Genomic DNA, 15,690 nt, shown 5'->3' with positions numbered 1-15,690 from the left:
AAAAATAGAAATATCTGATTCATATTTCTGAGATACAGATATTAAAAATTACCAAAACATTACGTTTTGAGCGAAGGCTGTGAAATACCTACCAAAACTGAAGAAAATTGAACCCCAGCCCTTTCTAAAGTGGCGTAGCTATAGCATTCACATGGGGGAAGGGGTTTCGAAAATATTAAGGGCGAGGGGGGTGGATTGAACCCCCTAAACCCTTTCCCCCCTTATATTCGCCCATGCCTGGTCTCTAAAGGGCTCCGAAGGGGATCACAAATCCCCCCCTCTCGACGAGGACCAGTTGATGATTTGGAAACATTTTATTTTTTCATAACGCTTTAAATCTGTATTGTGTGAAAACATTTTTTACATTAGCTCCACAGAGGAGGCCCTCAGTATCGCCCTGGTGTGAGACCACTATTCAGGGTGTTTTTTTTATTGAAAGGAAGGAGAGGAAGTAAGAGGAAGGAAAAGAGATGAGGGGTGGGTAGGAATCTGGGGTCAATGTGTTCAGGGGTGACGGACGTATGAATCCACCCCTCCTAGTGCGGTGCAAGGCGATGGGAGAGAAGTCAAAAGGGCTACCTCAACCAGTCTCTCCCGATCCGACCCATACAAACTTCACCCACAAACCCGTGCACCCCTGATATGTCACCAAACCTAGCAAAACACTTATAGTGATTTATGGCAGGGTGGTTACCGAATGGTTCCCGGAGTGGTGGTACCCATAACCGGCTCCTAAATTATACAATACATTAATGCGTGAATTTCCTCCAAGGCACAGCTTATTGATAGCTCATGTTGTTGGTATCGCAGTATTTATATATATGTAAAGCATGCTTTGAGCCACATTCTAAACACATTTTTAAGACATTTAGTTTAAACCACCCTTAAAAACTACCCCCTCACAGCTATATACGTCTTTGATGTGCTATTTTAAATATATATATCCAAACATATAATATGTATTGTATTATTTGAAGACATTTGGTTATTCGACATACACGGTAGATATGCCTTATATATAATCTGCCCTCAAGTAATACGTTTCATAAAGAGGTATTTTGTATACCTAAAGTATACTTTCGATCTTAAGGTAAGTAGGAAGCTTCATGATGACACTATTCATATAAAGTAGATATTTAAGAGCTGCGAATTCGTAATAGGTACATTATGGTGAAGTCAAGTTTCGTCCTCGAATCAAATATATTACACAATGCATGAAATGAAGCATAAAAAAGTAATATCAGTATTTGCAAATTTATATAATTTGTGTCACTTAGTACTTATTCACTGTGCGAAATATCAACTAATAAAAATATGGCTTAAGCCACATCAAGCTACGTTTCAATTCTGAAAAATGGCGGTATTTCACACGAGCGATACTGAGAGTACCCACCATCCACTGATAGAGTGGGTGACTGTTCTCAGTATCGCTCTCATGAAAGGTCACATCAACCAACATTAACAAACTACAGATTAGAAATACAGCCACCACTGATTTGCGCACAATTGCTTGCCATACAAATCAATATTTTAATACGGTTAGATCTAACCTTGCGGAAAACATCAAGTGACACCAAGGAATTTGCAGATTCATTGGCATCTGCAGTATAATCAAAATAGATCTCAACACTAAAATAAAATAGTCTCAACACTGTACATTCCAATGGTCCTGAAAGCCTTAATATAAATTTACAAAAAAATCATTAAACATCATATCGCAACGCCCTTATCGAACATTTTCAATAAAATTTTTCTTCAGGGGTTTTTCCAGACCATCGCCCTATTCATAGACTTAGTCAAAGCTGTTAATACAGTTTTTCACAAATTACTCTTAAACAGATTACATAATATAGGGATTGTAGGTTTATCCTACGAATGTTTTAAGAGATTATTTGACAGGTAGAAGTCAGCATCTCAAATATGGCATAACGATAAATAAATCACAAGACACTAACTATGGTGTACCACAGAGGCGGTTCCAGGGGTCCACAAGTGGAATGTTAATCTTTTTTCTTTCTCTAATAAAAGAAAGAAAATAATAATACGAAATGTTAATACATATTGCTAATGCGTAATGAATATTATAAAACAGCCAATGTACATAATTAATTTGCCGGTACCCACCTATTCTGAAGCCGGTAGTACAATTATGTTTGATTTACGATTATTTATATACACACATACTAAATAATGTTTTTTTTCTTTTAAAGATATTTTCCAATTAAAAGTTTTAATTCTGATTGGTATAAACTCCAAACTCTGTCAAATGCACTGATAAAAAGGATAACTTTTGTTTTTAACCTCTTTATTTTTCTCTCTTGTAACATAAACAAATTGTCACTATATTTGAATACCTTTGTCATGATTCAATGAATTTTTTGCGATTTTTTTTCGATGTGATATCCACAGAATTTGACATTTTAAATTATTCCATGCAAATTACGTGAACAATGGATAAACATAATTTCAAGTTCAAGATCGCTATCATTTATAACACAATAAACTTACGACTGACGTCGGGTAGTTTTTTATATTAATACTATTGCATCATATTTTAGGAGGTCTTTGACCAAAAAAGACCTTCGTTATTGAGCCGCCAACGGTGTACCAAAAGGAAACATACTGGGACCTCTTCTATTTATAATTTATACCAATGAGTTATGAGAACTATCAATAAATGGATAAATTATTACGTTCGCAGACAATACGGTAACTTTGTTTGAGGATTGGACTGAAACTAGTAAGCGTGCTGAATGTGGAATTAGTGGAGCGTCGGCCCGGACTGAGCTGCTGCTAACTGAGCTGTACTCACACTGACAATGTTCTCTATGAATGAATTTTTAAATAGTAAAAAACAAAGTCGCTATCCGCGTTGGTCTGAATGTTTGTGCTCTTAGTTTTTCTGAACTACGCAACGGATTTTTCACTATCAGTTTAAAGAATAACTTCCGAAAAGTTAACATGTTTAATACATGCATATTATTATTATTATTATTTTATTTTTTTTTAAAGAAAGACAAACATTCCCGGGTTACGAATAACCCAACAATGTTTGAAAATCTCCTACAACCATCACAGAAAGCCGAAAATGTTGCTTGTGTTGTGATGGAGGACTTAGCCAGCCGAGGAATCGAACACGCGACGCTCGGGTGAGACCCAAGCGCTATGCCCACTCAACCACTGACCGTGATTATATATGTTAACCTTTTATAGAAATTGGACAGTAGTCGATGTTTTGTAATCAAAGCGTAAAACATATTTTCGGGCGCTTACATTGCTAACGCTGGCTAAAGCTAATGAGAAACTTCAAAATAATATACTGCGGAATTGTATACAGTAAAAAGGCCTACAGCAAATAGCGGTGTGGTATATGTCTATCTCCTAAGAATAACCCACAGCAACGTCGGGTACACGTCTGCTAGTATTAATATATAAAAATTCATGTTTTTTTATTATTTTTTTTTTTTATTAATCTTAAGTTAGCTCACATCTTCGTGTGTGCTAATAGTTTTATAAACATATAAACATGTACATTTTTTGGCAAACATAATCTCTCTTTAAATATTTCAATAAAGTCACAAAAAAGAAACATTAATAATTGAGATAGACATATTTTCTTAATTCATTTTTGAACTTATTAATATTTTCTATCACAGCAATTTCCTTCGGGATTTTGTTATAGAGTTGAACGGCCTGGTACATCAGAGATTTTTGGGTGCTTGTTTTTTTTCTTGTTGGCAATCTAATTTGCTTAGAATTTCTCGTTCCGTGTCCGTGTATCTCGTTATTGTAATTTATTTTTCTTTTCAGTTCCTTAGACATCATCCCTGTGTTAATTTTATGTATAAAAATAAGTACATTCAAATACACAGTTTGCTTCACCGTCAAAATATTCAGCTCCTTTAACATGTCTCTTATTCGTGTGTATATGTTGCGCTTAAGTATTATTCGCATTGCTTTATTTTGCAGTATTTGCATTTTTTTCATTTTCTCTTTATTGCAGAGAAAAAGAATACTTGAACAGTAATTATAAGTGTGGTGATATAATTGTATTGTATATTATCTGGCATGTTTCTTTATTTACTTTGTTTCTGATTCTACCAAGAAATGATATTTTTTTTGCAATTTTTTTAATTGTATAGTCTGCATTTTTTGAGAAGTTCAATTTTGAGTCTATAATAACACCTAGATATTTAATTTCTTCCACTTTTTTATGATTTCTCCATTTGTGACCTATAGTATCAAAGTGTGACATCTCCATTTTTGGCTAAAATGAGATAATGATGCAGTTTTGTAGCCATTTTATTGTTGATTATAGCTTTTGCCACAGAATCTGACATATCTTTTCAAATTTATACATAATTTGAGTTAAAAATTGAGGTTATTATCAAAAAATGACATATCCCTCGCTTATTAGTATCAAATAATGACAGATCCACTTCAACCAATAGGGAGTCGCCATCTTGTCACGTGATTGAGGGATTTAACTGCCATTTCTGTCTTGTGTGTCCAGCTGTGAGTGTCGGTTGACAGTTTTTCGGTATTTTAGTAAGTTTTAAAAAGTTTTAAGATAAAAAAACAATGGAACGTGTTGTTCCAGAGAAAGCAAGGAATAGAAAAAAACAGCCAGAAAAGTGGAAAAGATCCAGGGAAGTGAAAAAAAGGTAAGTTTTGTTCTCAACTGTCAAGATCACTCATGGTTCATGCAGTTTTGCAAAGGGCGTGCGAGAGTTAATTTTATTTTTCACACACGAATTTTTTTATGTATTTTATACCTGTCTCTAGAAACATCAATTTCACTTTAATCAACTATTTCATTGGCAACTCAGATTAATAAGTGAAATGTAGGTATTTTAGATACCTCTCTAGTAAATATGTATGGGTATAAATAATTATTAAATATAAATTTATTTTTCATGTAAAATTAAAATATCCCCTTTCTTTTTGTTCAAGATATTCTACATCAACATTGCCGTTTGCGCCAAAATGCCAACACAATTCAAAGGCATTTCAATGCATGTCATTGACAATGGTAGACATACAACAATTTCACAAGAAATTTTATTTGTTGTCTAACAAAATTTATCAGGACAATTACTTGCTAAAATATTGTTTACCGAAATCGGTAATTAGGAGAAGAGGAAACAGCGAAACAGATAGCAACAAAAGGAAAAAGAAGTCTCTTTCAATAACCTATAATGTACGTAAAACAACTACTATGACTACGGTACCCGTATGCAGAAACACATTTTTGGATATTTTACATATCAACAAAATGCGTGTGATTGGCGTCACTAAAAGATACTTTAACTCTGGCACTCCTCCCATTGAGAAACGGGGAGGTGATAGAAATCACATAAAATTTGCCAACCGCAAAAATGCTGTAATAGAATTTATTAAAAAACTTATTCCTCTTGAAATTCATTACTGTCGTAGCAAAACAAAATCACGGCAATATTTATCTTGCGAACTTAATATCAGCAAATTAAGTCAAATGTTTATTGCTCAAGCATTATCGGATTGCATCGTAAAGGCTTCGTATTTCCGAAAAATATTTAATTCTGAGTTCAATATTGGTTTTGGAACTCCACGGACAGATCAGTGCTCCAAATGCTTGGAACTTGGTGAAAAAATTAAGTATGAAGTAGATGGATCAATGAAAAATAATTTAATAATAGAAAAACGTGTGCATAAAATTCGGGCTAAGGCATTCTTTACAATGTTGGAAGAAGAAAAAAAGGGCATGGCAACAATTTCTTTTGATTGCCAAAAGAACCAACCACTGCCGAAAGTTGCCGATCAAGCAGCTTACTATTCACGCCAATTATATACATATAATTTTACAGCAGTTATTGGTACTTCCCATTCTAAACTCACTAACGTGCACATATATGCTTGGACAGAAGATCAGTACGCAAAAGGATCAAATGAAATCGCAAGTTCATTATTCCATCTTCTTTCTAAAATTAATTTTGATGGAATCAACACTATTCGACTAATGGCAGATGGATGCGGAGGACAAAATAAAAACTCTGTTCTCATAGGAATATGCATGAAGTGGTTGGAAAACAGAGGTGATGTTGTAAAAAGAATTGAAATATTTTTTCCCGTCCCAGGCCATTCCTTTCTACCATCTGACAGAGTTTTTGCTGGAATAGAGAAAAAAATAAAGAAGAAAGAAGTAATTGTCAATCCTAAAGAGTATTACGATATATTTAAGGAACATGGAAAAGTATATAATCTTGGAACTGACGTGAAAGTCTTTGACTGGAAGTCTGCCGTTCAGGAGGTTTTGAAACCTCCAGGCAAATGGCATTTTAAATTTGCTCCTTCGAAAAGATTTATTTTAACCAAAAAACCATCAGGCGTCATAACAGTTGCTGGAGAAGCTCACTATAGAGTAGATTTGTGTTCTTCAAAGAAAATTTTCAAAACAAATTTATCTGCAGTACAAATTAACCCCAAAGAGTTAAATTGTGGAACATATGTAAAAATGGCTAAAATTAAGGATGTTGATTATCTTTTAAAAAAACATTATGGCAACAACTGGAGAGCTCTTGGTTGCTTACAATATTATAAAAATGTTATCGAAAGGTGTGAAGAAAATCAGAGAGAATCCGAGAATATTGAAAATGTGGAAGTTAGCGAAGAAGATTGTGAACCTATCGTGGAAATTAATGACCTTATAATATGATTTGTAATTAAATACGTATCCTTTGTACAAGCATCAATTACCAATTTACGAGTCTATTTTAATTTCTTGTTTATCATTTGAATAATAGTGTATTTTTAAAACTGTCATTGCTTTCATTGGAATTTTTTTATTTTTAAATTTTTATTGAAAATTAAGATAATAAACTTGTGATTGTACTGACACTCTTTCGAGAATGATGTTTGTACTTTTTTTTTTAAATATAATGAATATTTTTTGTTTACCTCATGAAAATAAAGTACTTATTTTAACAAAAATATGTATAATTTTGCTAGTTTGTTACGTACACCCATGGCTTCAAAAAAATGGCGGACCTACATAAGTTGGCTGCAGAGTATGACAAATCCAGTATCATGAGTTTCAAAGTATGACAAATCCATACATTATTTTCAAAATGTGACACATCCAAACTAAAAAGTTAAATAAAAATGAAAATAAGCATTATACAAAAGAACTTACTTCATAAAATTAAATATTTCACTATGTTTATTGGAAATACGTTGAAAAATGGTTAAACATCGTCAATATTAATAGTTAAATATGTTTTCATGATTATCTCAAAACTGTAAAAATGGAGATGTCACACTTTGAAACTATAGGTCACATTTATAGAAACCTTTGGTTCCTCATGCGTATTTGTTCTGCCTATATGCATGTATTTTGTCTTATTTACATTTAGTTTTAATTTATTTAGTTTGAGCCATTTTGACAATGTTTCTAAGTCACTATTTATCTTTTTGATTGCTTTCTCATAATTATCTTCTGCAATATAAATTAGTGCGTCGTCTGCAAACAGTCTTATTTTGCAATGTTTTAATATTTTTACCATATCATTTATGTAGAGTATAAACAATATCGGACCCAATACAGATCCTTGCGGTACACCCAGCTTATTTTCAATCGGATTTGATATATTGTTTCTTATCTTTGTTGTTTGTTGTCTGTTGCTTAAGTAGTTTTTAAACCATTCCAGTTCTTTCCCTTTTATTACATACTTTTATTCCATATGTTTGCGCTCGCAAAACTTGAAAAGTAGTCGACCGATATTGCTTAAAATTTCAATGTATGTTCTTATTAGTGCCAGGAGTGTTTAGAGTTGCCATGTCTTAAATTGTTGAGAGATGGGACCTAAATATCCGATTCTTCCGACGTTCTCCTACTCCTTAATTACTACTGAATATAGGGCAGTAGTAATTACATAATATAATATACGTATAAAAAACCACCCTCTTTAAAATGCAGAGAAAAACAAACAACTCCATTAACACAACTCGCATCATTATTTCCACGTTGATGAAACCGCTTTCCCGCCCTTAAAACATCCCGAAACTCCTCCGCCTTACACTTTTGGACACCTACTTTGTTGGTGCCTACGTATGGAGGGAGAACTCCACTGGCAGTACCATCAGAGGTTCGTAGTCAGTATCCCGCCTACAGCGGAACGTGAAGCCCGCCCTACAGTGGAGGCTTGCCTACAATTTAAATTTGTTCTGTCAAGTCTAATATAATTGCGAAGTATTTCTCGATTAAATAAGTTACCGCGTGATATTGGTTTTGATTCAGTTTTTATAATCGTACGCTCTTGATGTGGTTTTATTCGTTAAAAAAAATAGGTAGGTTCTAATCTGCAATACACGTTTTCGAAAATTCCGTCAATTTATGTTTGCCCAAAACTTTACTTTGGAAAAAGTTTTCCACTAAAATGTTAATTTCTGCTGATTGTGTTAAGAATTCATATAAGCCATAAAGTACCTACCTATGAAATAATAATATTTTAAAAGAAAATGATTTTAATTGTCTTATTTAAAAGTGGAACTTATTTGTCAAGAATTCAGAGAAGCGATAAAGTTCCTATCTATAGTAAAATATTTTTTTATCATAAAATTATTTTAATTTTATTCTTATTTGAAGCGGGTACATTTGAATATATTTGTTAGGAATCTTAAAACAAAGTCAGATTTCATGATTTTTCTAGGGACTGTGCTATTTTCTTTTTTTGATAAAGCATTATTCAGTAACTATAGATTTACGTAATTTAATATTTTGTTAAATTACTTCCCCAAAAAAGAATTAATTATATGCTCGCACTAAAGATACCGACCTCTTTAATTCGATTAAAATGCTTAAAATTTGCTTAGTGAGTTATATTTCGTATCATTTTTCAAATTATTTTTGCTCTTGGGTATAAATTGTTTTATAAAATTTGTCTGAGTTATTCTTCTTGCTGTCGTAGGAAAAAAAACGTGTTTTAGATGGAAGACAGAATGTACACACGTGGGCTTAAATGTAAATATGTTTTCATTTCGCTATAGGTAGATTATTAGGTTCGCAAAATTTCGAAACCGTTTCATATATATATTTTTTAATTGCACGCATTGATAAATAAATAACAATTGAAAGATACATGGATTATCTCAAAAGTGCATTAAGAAACCAGTTTTCATTTTTACTAAATTTGACTAGCACAGACCTGTGAATCACGGGATATTCTGAATTCTCGACACCTCAGTTCCAATTGTGAAAATGAAAATTTGAATAATTTTCCGTTAAATTATTATATTTTAGGTAGGTACTTTATCGCTTGTCTAAAATCTCGAAAAGTCGGTTCCAATTTTGAAAATGATGCTTCAATTCAGAACAAATCTGAGTTCATTGAATCAGAGTTACAATCACAGTCAAATATCCAAAATTAGTAGTTGGATCATGTAAAAAATAGTTTGACAGAGCACTAAAAGTTTTTAACAGTAACCATTTAAAAAAAATTAAAAAAATTACTACAATTAAAAAAATTAAGATTTGTATACATATAAATCAATTAAATACATCTAAAATGCGATTATAAATATATGTATTAAAATAAATATAAATAAAACAAGAGAAAACGGTAAATATTTACTTTTAACCGTTGCACTTTTAAGAGTAACAGATTATGGGAATTACACTTTGTTTTAACTTAATCACCATAGGAAACAACTATTTACGTCGGGAGAGATGTTAAAGATTCATTAAAACTCCATTTTCAATCAAATTTCAAAATTTCCTCACAAAAGAATTTCTTTGCCTCCATTTTGGATGTTTTTAGTATTAATTTGACTTTTGAGAAAGTTTTGTTTCAATCTAAATACGCATAAATTACTTAATTAACCCAAACTAAGAACCTGATAGCCTATGTTGTGCATGTAAGTAGTCGTTTCTTGTTGAAATTAAGTAAAGTTTCCATAATCTGTGCCGAAAAGTGAGGCGGTTAGGTAACTAATGAACCGAAACACATAACATGTAAAATGTGTCATGGTCAGAGATGTGCAAAATGGGTAACCAAAACCATTTGAAATGCAAAATGGAAATGGGTCAAAACTTTTCCATTTGAAAATGCAAAATGCAAAATGGTTCTTAGAAAAGCATTTCAAATGCAAAATGCAAAATACCTATTTTCAAAATGCATTGAAAATGCAAAATGGTTTCTCAGGTCAAACAATCAAAATAATTATAGAATTTTTAAACAATTTTGTCATTTAATAATGGACATCAATGTAGAACAAACATATTACATGATGGTAAATCCAAAAACACCACGACTAGATTATGAAACCACAAAAAATTTGCGCGGGACTAATGTTGCCAACGTAAAAACATAGAAACTGCTATCTAACATTTGATATTACAGCATCATGGCCCCATGTTCAGTATTTGAATCAGTATTTTTTGTAATGGTATCACTCAATTGCCACTTGACAAATGTAAATTATCTCTCATAGCGAGGTTGAGGACCGACTGATATTTGGGGCTTATGAAAAACAGATGAGTGGAGATAGTAGGAAGAATGTTGCAAAAAGCATTTAAAATGGAAAATGCATTGAGAAAAGCATTTAAAATGCAAAATGCAAAATGGTTTTTAGAAAAGCATTTAAAATGCAAAATGGAAAATACCCATTTTGCATTTTGCATTTCCATTTGAAATGGATTTATTTGAAATAAAGCACATCTCTGATCATGGTTAACATAACACTTGATAATCTTAATAAAGTTTTGACAAAAACGGTGAAACCAAACAATGTTTTTTTATAAATCAATCAATGTAACTCGCGATTTCAATTTATTTTAACTTCACAAGTTTCTTTTCTTTTCACTTTAAGTCCACAAGTTTGCACCCTTAGTTAAATTTCTCGAAAATGGGCTAAAATAAATCCTTTTATTCCCCTGTACTTTCAGTAATTATTTACTCAATCTGCTTGGTGTCAGAAGGGAAAATTGGTTTAGAGTAGCATTCCATCTATACAATTCCGTATTTAGGCAAAGAAAACCTAGGCAGCTGCCAAGGGCGGCAATTTTGAGGGGGCGGCAAATTTCTATTGGTTTCTGTATTTTGCTCAAACTTACACTTGCTTACAAGTTGAAAATTCGTCCGTAGATTTTTATCAATGACGTACCTACATCTTCATAACAAGTCGCAAATAAATAGTGACGAACTTTTCTCTGCTTACATCCTCAAAACTTTAATATTTCTCAAACAATATGTGACACGTGTGCCAAAAAATCAATTTAAAAGTGTATTTGAGTCTTTTTAAATAAAACTATTTGAATAATCTTGGAAGTGGTAACCAACCCACTTCCCGAAATCCGATAGAGCTGACTCGTTTGTTCAGTGAACATTCGATGAACTTTTGGTGGCAATCACGTACACACGTGCGGATATATACGTTTTTTTCTGAAATTTGGTGACATTACAGCAGATACCACGAAATACATGTCGGTCCTACCCAATCGCGGTTTTGTGCACTTATTAGTACGAGTCACTCTAGTCCCTGGGGAGGAAGGTCTAATCCTCAGTCATACCAAATAAATAGCCTGCCCAATAGATAGCACAACTGGGTCGAAAATTGAAAAAATATATTTTATAGAAAAATATATATTTTTTACGGGTTGGTTTTTTTTTATTGCTGAACATTGTAGGTATCATTTAAACAATAGATCATCTCGGAAAGGTATTTCATGACTTACCGTGAAAAGTCGCAAAGAAGGTATAACTTGTGCAGTTTTAGATTATAATAAGATAATAAGATGTGAAACTTGTTACAGCCATTTGCGAAGGGAGGGGAGGAGATTTTTGTTTATCTAGGGCGATTTGCTACCCAAACACGGCACTGCTTCAACCTCCTTGCTAATGCTTTTATTTCATTCAACGAGAAGAATGATAATGTTGGACTTTAATATAACCTTATTTGACTAAGCTCCTGACTTCCAATGTGAATCTAGAAAATCCTTTATCAAATGAACATAATTTCGTTGGCTCTATAAAATACTTATCGGATTCTGTCATATTTCATTTCAGCTTTGGTTCTTTTTCTTCTCTAATACAAATATTATTTCCAATGTTCAAAGAATACATTTATGAAGGGAAAGCGTAGTAACATAATTTGTATTTTATTCTTGTAACTTTACATTTTTGCGTACACCAATAATATCAGGATTTCTACGACCGACGCCGGAAGGAACTTGAAGCTCTATTGCAATCCCAAGGTTTGGGATGATGGATGTCGAACGGAAATGGTAAAGAGGATAGTGGAAGGTTTCTAGGGAGGTTGTTTCATGGCGTTTAAATTTATTCAGTTGTTTTTCTTGTTTTCCTTCTCTAGTATTTAAGGACTCTTGGATTCGGTAGATTAGATTTGTGTAGAGATTATCGAAGTAGCTATAAGTTTCAAGCTTTTTGCTTATCCCCGGATGACAAGAGAAACGAAGAACTTTCTCGGATTGAGAGAAATTCAAGGGAAATCACTAACAGGATTCGTACTATTATTTACCGATCCACTTCAAATCGAGTAAATATCATTTAATGTTACACCTTATTTAATTATAAAGCTTGATAAAAGCTTTTATAATATTAGATATACTACCGCCGATGTCAATTGCTGTAAAAATAATTTTCCCAAAAGTTTCCTTTCGATTTGTTAATAAATTGCTATGTAGTTTCAATCTTTCAACCCTTACACCTACAATTTTTTTACATTAACTCTACAGATACAAATAGTTTTCTTCACGAACTACGTCATTTTTGGGGATCCTGTGTGGAGGGTCTTTTTAAGAAAAATAAGAAATGAACACGGGTCTGGAAGAGACCCTTGTTGTGGGAAGAAGAAAACACAGAGGCCGGCAAATATTTTACAGACGAAATACAACGAGTTGTAAAAACGATCCGTTCTCATGTAAAAATATTGAAATATATACAAATGTGGGGCGCGCGTATTGGCGTGTTTCTTCATAAACAGTAAATTATTATTGATCCATAACGTTTTTGATACTTAACATAATTCGTAGTGTTTGACTACCAAACGGAATGGTGGTTGGTTTGATTCCCGTCGCAGAGTGAAATATATTGATTTTTTTATGTGACACATATTTTGGCACGCATAGGGGGGTAAAACCGACTGTTGCGTAGCAAGCGCAAAACTCCACTTCATTCGGCCAGCCTCCTGAAAAAGTCTCCAAAACTCTGTGTTCTATAATTGCTTCCATTCTTACTAAAATTGGCAACGAATCTATTGTAATGAATATGATTTCTAAATTTGTAATTTATTTTTTTTGTCTACCTTTTATTACAAATAAAATAATTTTTGACTTGTAGCAAACACTTTGTGGGTATACATAATTATGATTAAAATAACTTTGTTTGAGTACCTTGTTTATTGTATATATTTATAACCAACCGGTTTCAGTATGTTTTCAACATATTTCAAATATGTATTTATTAACACTGATGAAGGTTTGGGTTGAACTGAAACCGGTTGGTTATAAATATATATTCAATAAAGTGGTATTCAAACAAAGTTATTTTAATTATAATAAAATAATTGTTTGATTATCAAAAGTATAAAGACGCGTTTACTTTCAGTTTCACTTCAGTAAAAATCAATTTTGATGTTTCACATCTGCAGGCTACTATTGTATATACTATTATATATACTACTTCAGACGACTATTTTAGTATAGTGTACTAAGTGCATTGTTAACCCTTTATCCACAAGGGTTGTTTGAAAACATATATCTACTGGTTTTAACTTTAAGATATATTAACTTTATCTATATAGTTGTGTTATTTTAAAAGCAATTTTATAACATGTAGTTGCGTTATTTTTAAAGCAAGTATATTACTTTATCTTTATGGTTTTGTGTTACTTTTAAATCAATTTTATTGCATCATGTATATAGTTTTGTTATTTGCAAAGCAATTTATTATTTTACCTATATGGTTGTATTATTTTTTTTAGTGATAAGAACAACCTCATTTTTCGTTATATTGGCATTAGTTACCGGTTACACTTTTCAAATGCTTTACGAACCAAACTCTACAAACGAGCAAATGTGTTTAATCGATCTTGCTAAACAAAGATTATTCATCAATTCACAAATAGAAAATGGCAAAGGTTTAAAAACACATATTATACGACTCTATTTGTTTGTTCTTAGAATCAAAGTAGTCTTCAAACATTGCCAATATCATAAATATCACTGCAAAAGGAATTATCGACAAAATTTTCAAATAATTCCAGGAAGTATAAAATTAAACGGGAAATGTAAATGAGAAATCGTTCATTGGGTTTGACGAATCTTTGAAAGGGTTTTTACAACTGATGTCACAAGGAACATGAAATATTAATTTATTATAAATTCTCGGAAAGATAAAATCAATCATGAAGTAATAATGAAGAGCAAACCTTTTGAAAATAACTTTGTGATTGGCAAAGAGCATTTATTGATAAATAAATAAATCATTGATTTCATTTATATTTTGCGTCACCCCAAATGATGTGAATAACCCTACTCAGAAATTAAACAATTTTCTTCTTTCAAAATAGATTGAAACAAAAAAAACTCAGTATAATTTTAAAAAATTATTAGTCTTTCGAATTTAAACTCTACTTCCCCGAATAGTTTAACAATAAAATTTTGTTCCCAATATTTGCCAATTATTTTTTTCTTCCAACAGCCTCAGCAGAGGGTGTTTAGTATTTATCTCACCCAAAACGTATTTCGTTGAATAATAAATTCATGTGTACAGAAAAAAACTAACATTATTTATCTAAAGACACTCTTCAGCATCTGGTATTGATGACCTCTGTGGTAGAGCGGTTAAGACCCTTTAAAAAGGCTTTAATCGTGTTTGGTGACCAGATACGTACTCACCCACCTCCCCCTCCCCAGCTCAACCTCACAACATTCTAACGGGGGATACCATAAATCCACTGACAAAAAATGTGTACCAACAAATTATTGAAATAACCCTTCGTTTCAACAAGACGAGACAATACCCTGAAATAAAGTCGGAATCTTAACGACTTAAGTACGAAAATATGCGACGCGTTGCCCTGTGTATTGGACAGACTTATGGTTGAATATCTACAAATTTACAGCAAATCTCTAAAATAAAGTGTGAATCTTAACGACATAAGTGATGAAGTCGCGTAAAAATAATATTCGGCGCGCGGCCCCGCGTAATGGACGAACCTACGGTCCAATTTGCACTAGCGGGCCTAAAAAAATTATCTTTTCGTAGGGTTTATTTGTATTATTTCTGATGAACGTATTACTAACTTCTCAGATATTTCTAGAAGAATCTTTCGGGATGTTACTAATTCATGGTCTACAAAAGTAAAATCTGATACTTACCCCTAATTTTATGGTTGAAAAACGGTTTTATAAAATTTTCAAACCATTTTACATAAAATATTTTAACGGTATTAATCTTAAATATAAATAACTAACATCCGTAGGGATCAGTTCAAAATTCGTCGGAATTAATTCAAATGTGAGTCCCCATTATTATAGTCTTCTGTCGCCTTAATTACTACAAGAAACAACTATTTACGTCGGGGGGATGGAAAAACGTGCACTTACTAAAAACTTTTATGAGCGGAATTTGTCGTTAGAGGTGACGCTATGTTAAATAAATTTTGTTTATATTAAATTGGAAATCGGAACTT

The sequence above is a fragment of the Hesperophylax consimilis genome, chromosome 14 (assembly GCF_061612785.1).
Source record: "Hesperophylax consimilis isolate HC1 chromosome 14, BYU_Hcon_1.0, whole genome shotgun sequence".
In the NCBI taxonomy this organism is placed as follows: Eukaryota; Metazoa; Arthropoda; class Insecta; order Trichoptera; family Limnephilidae; genus Hesperophylax; species Hesperophylax consimilis.
Note: the sequence above shows the minus strand (reverse complement) of the source record.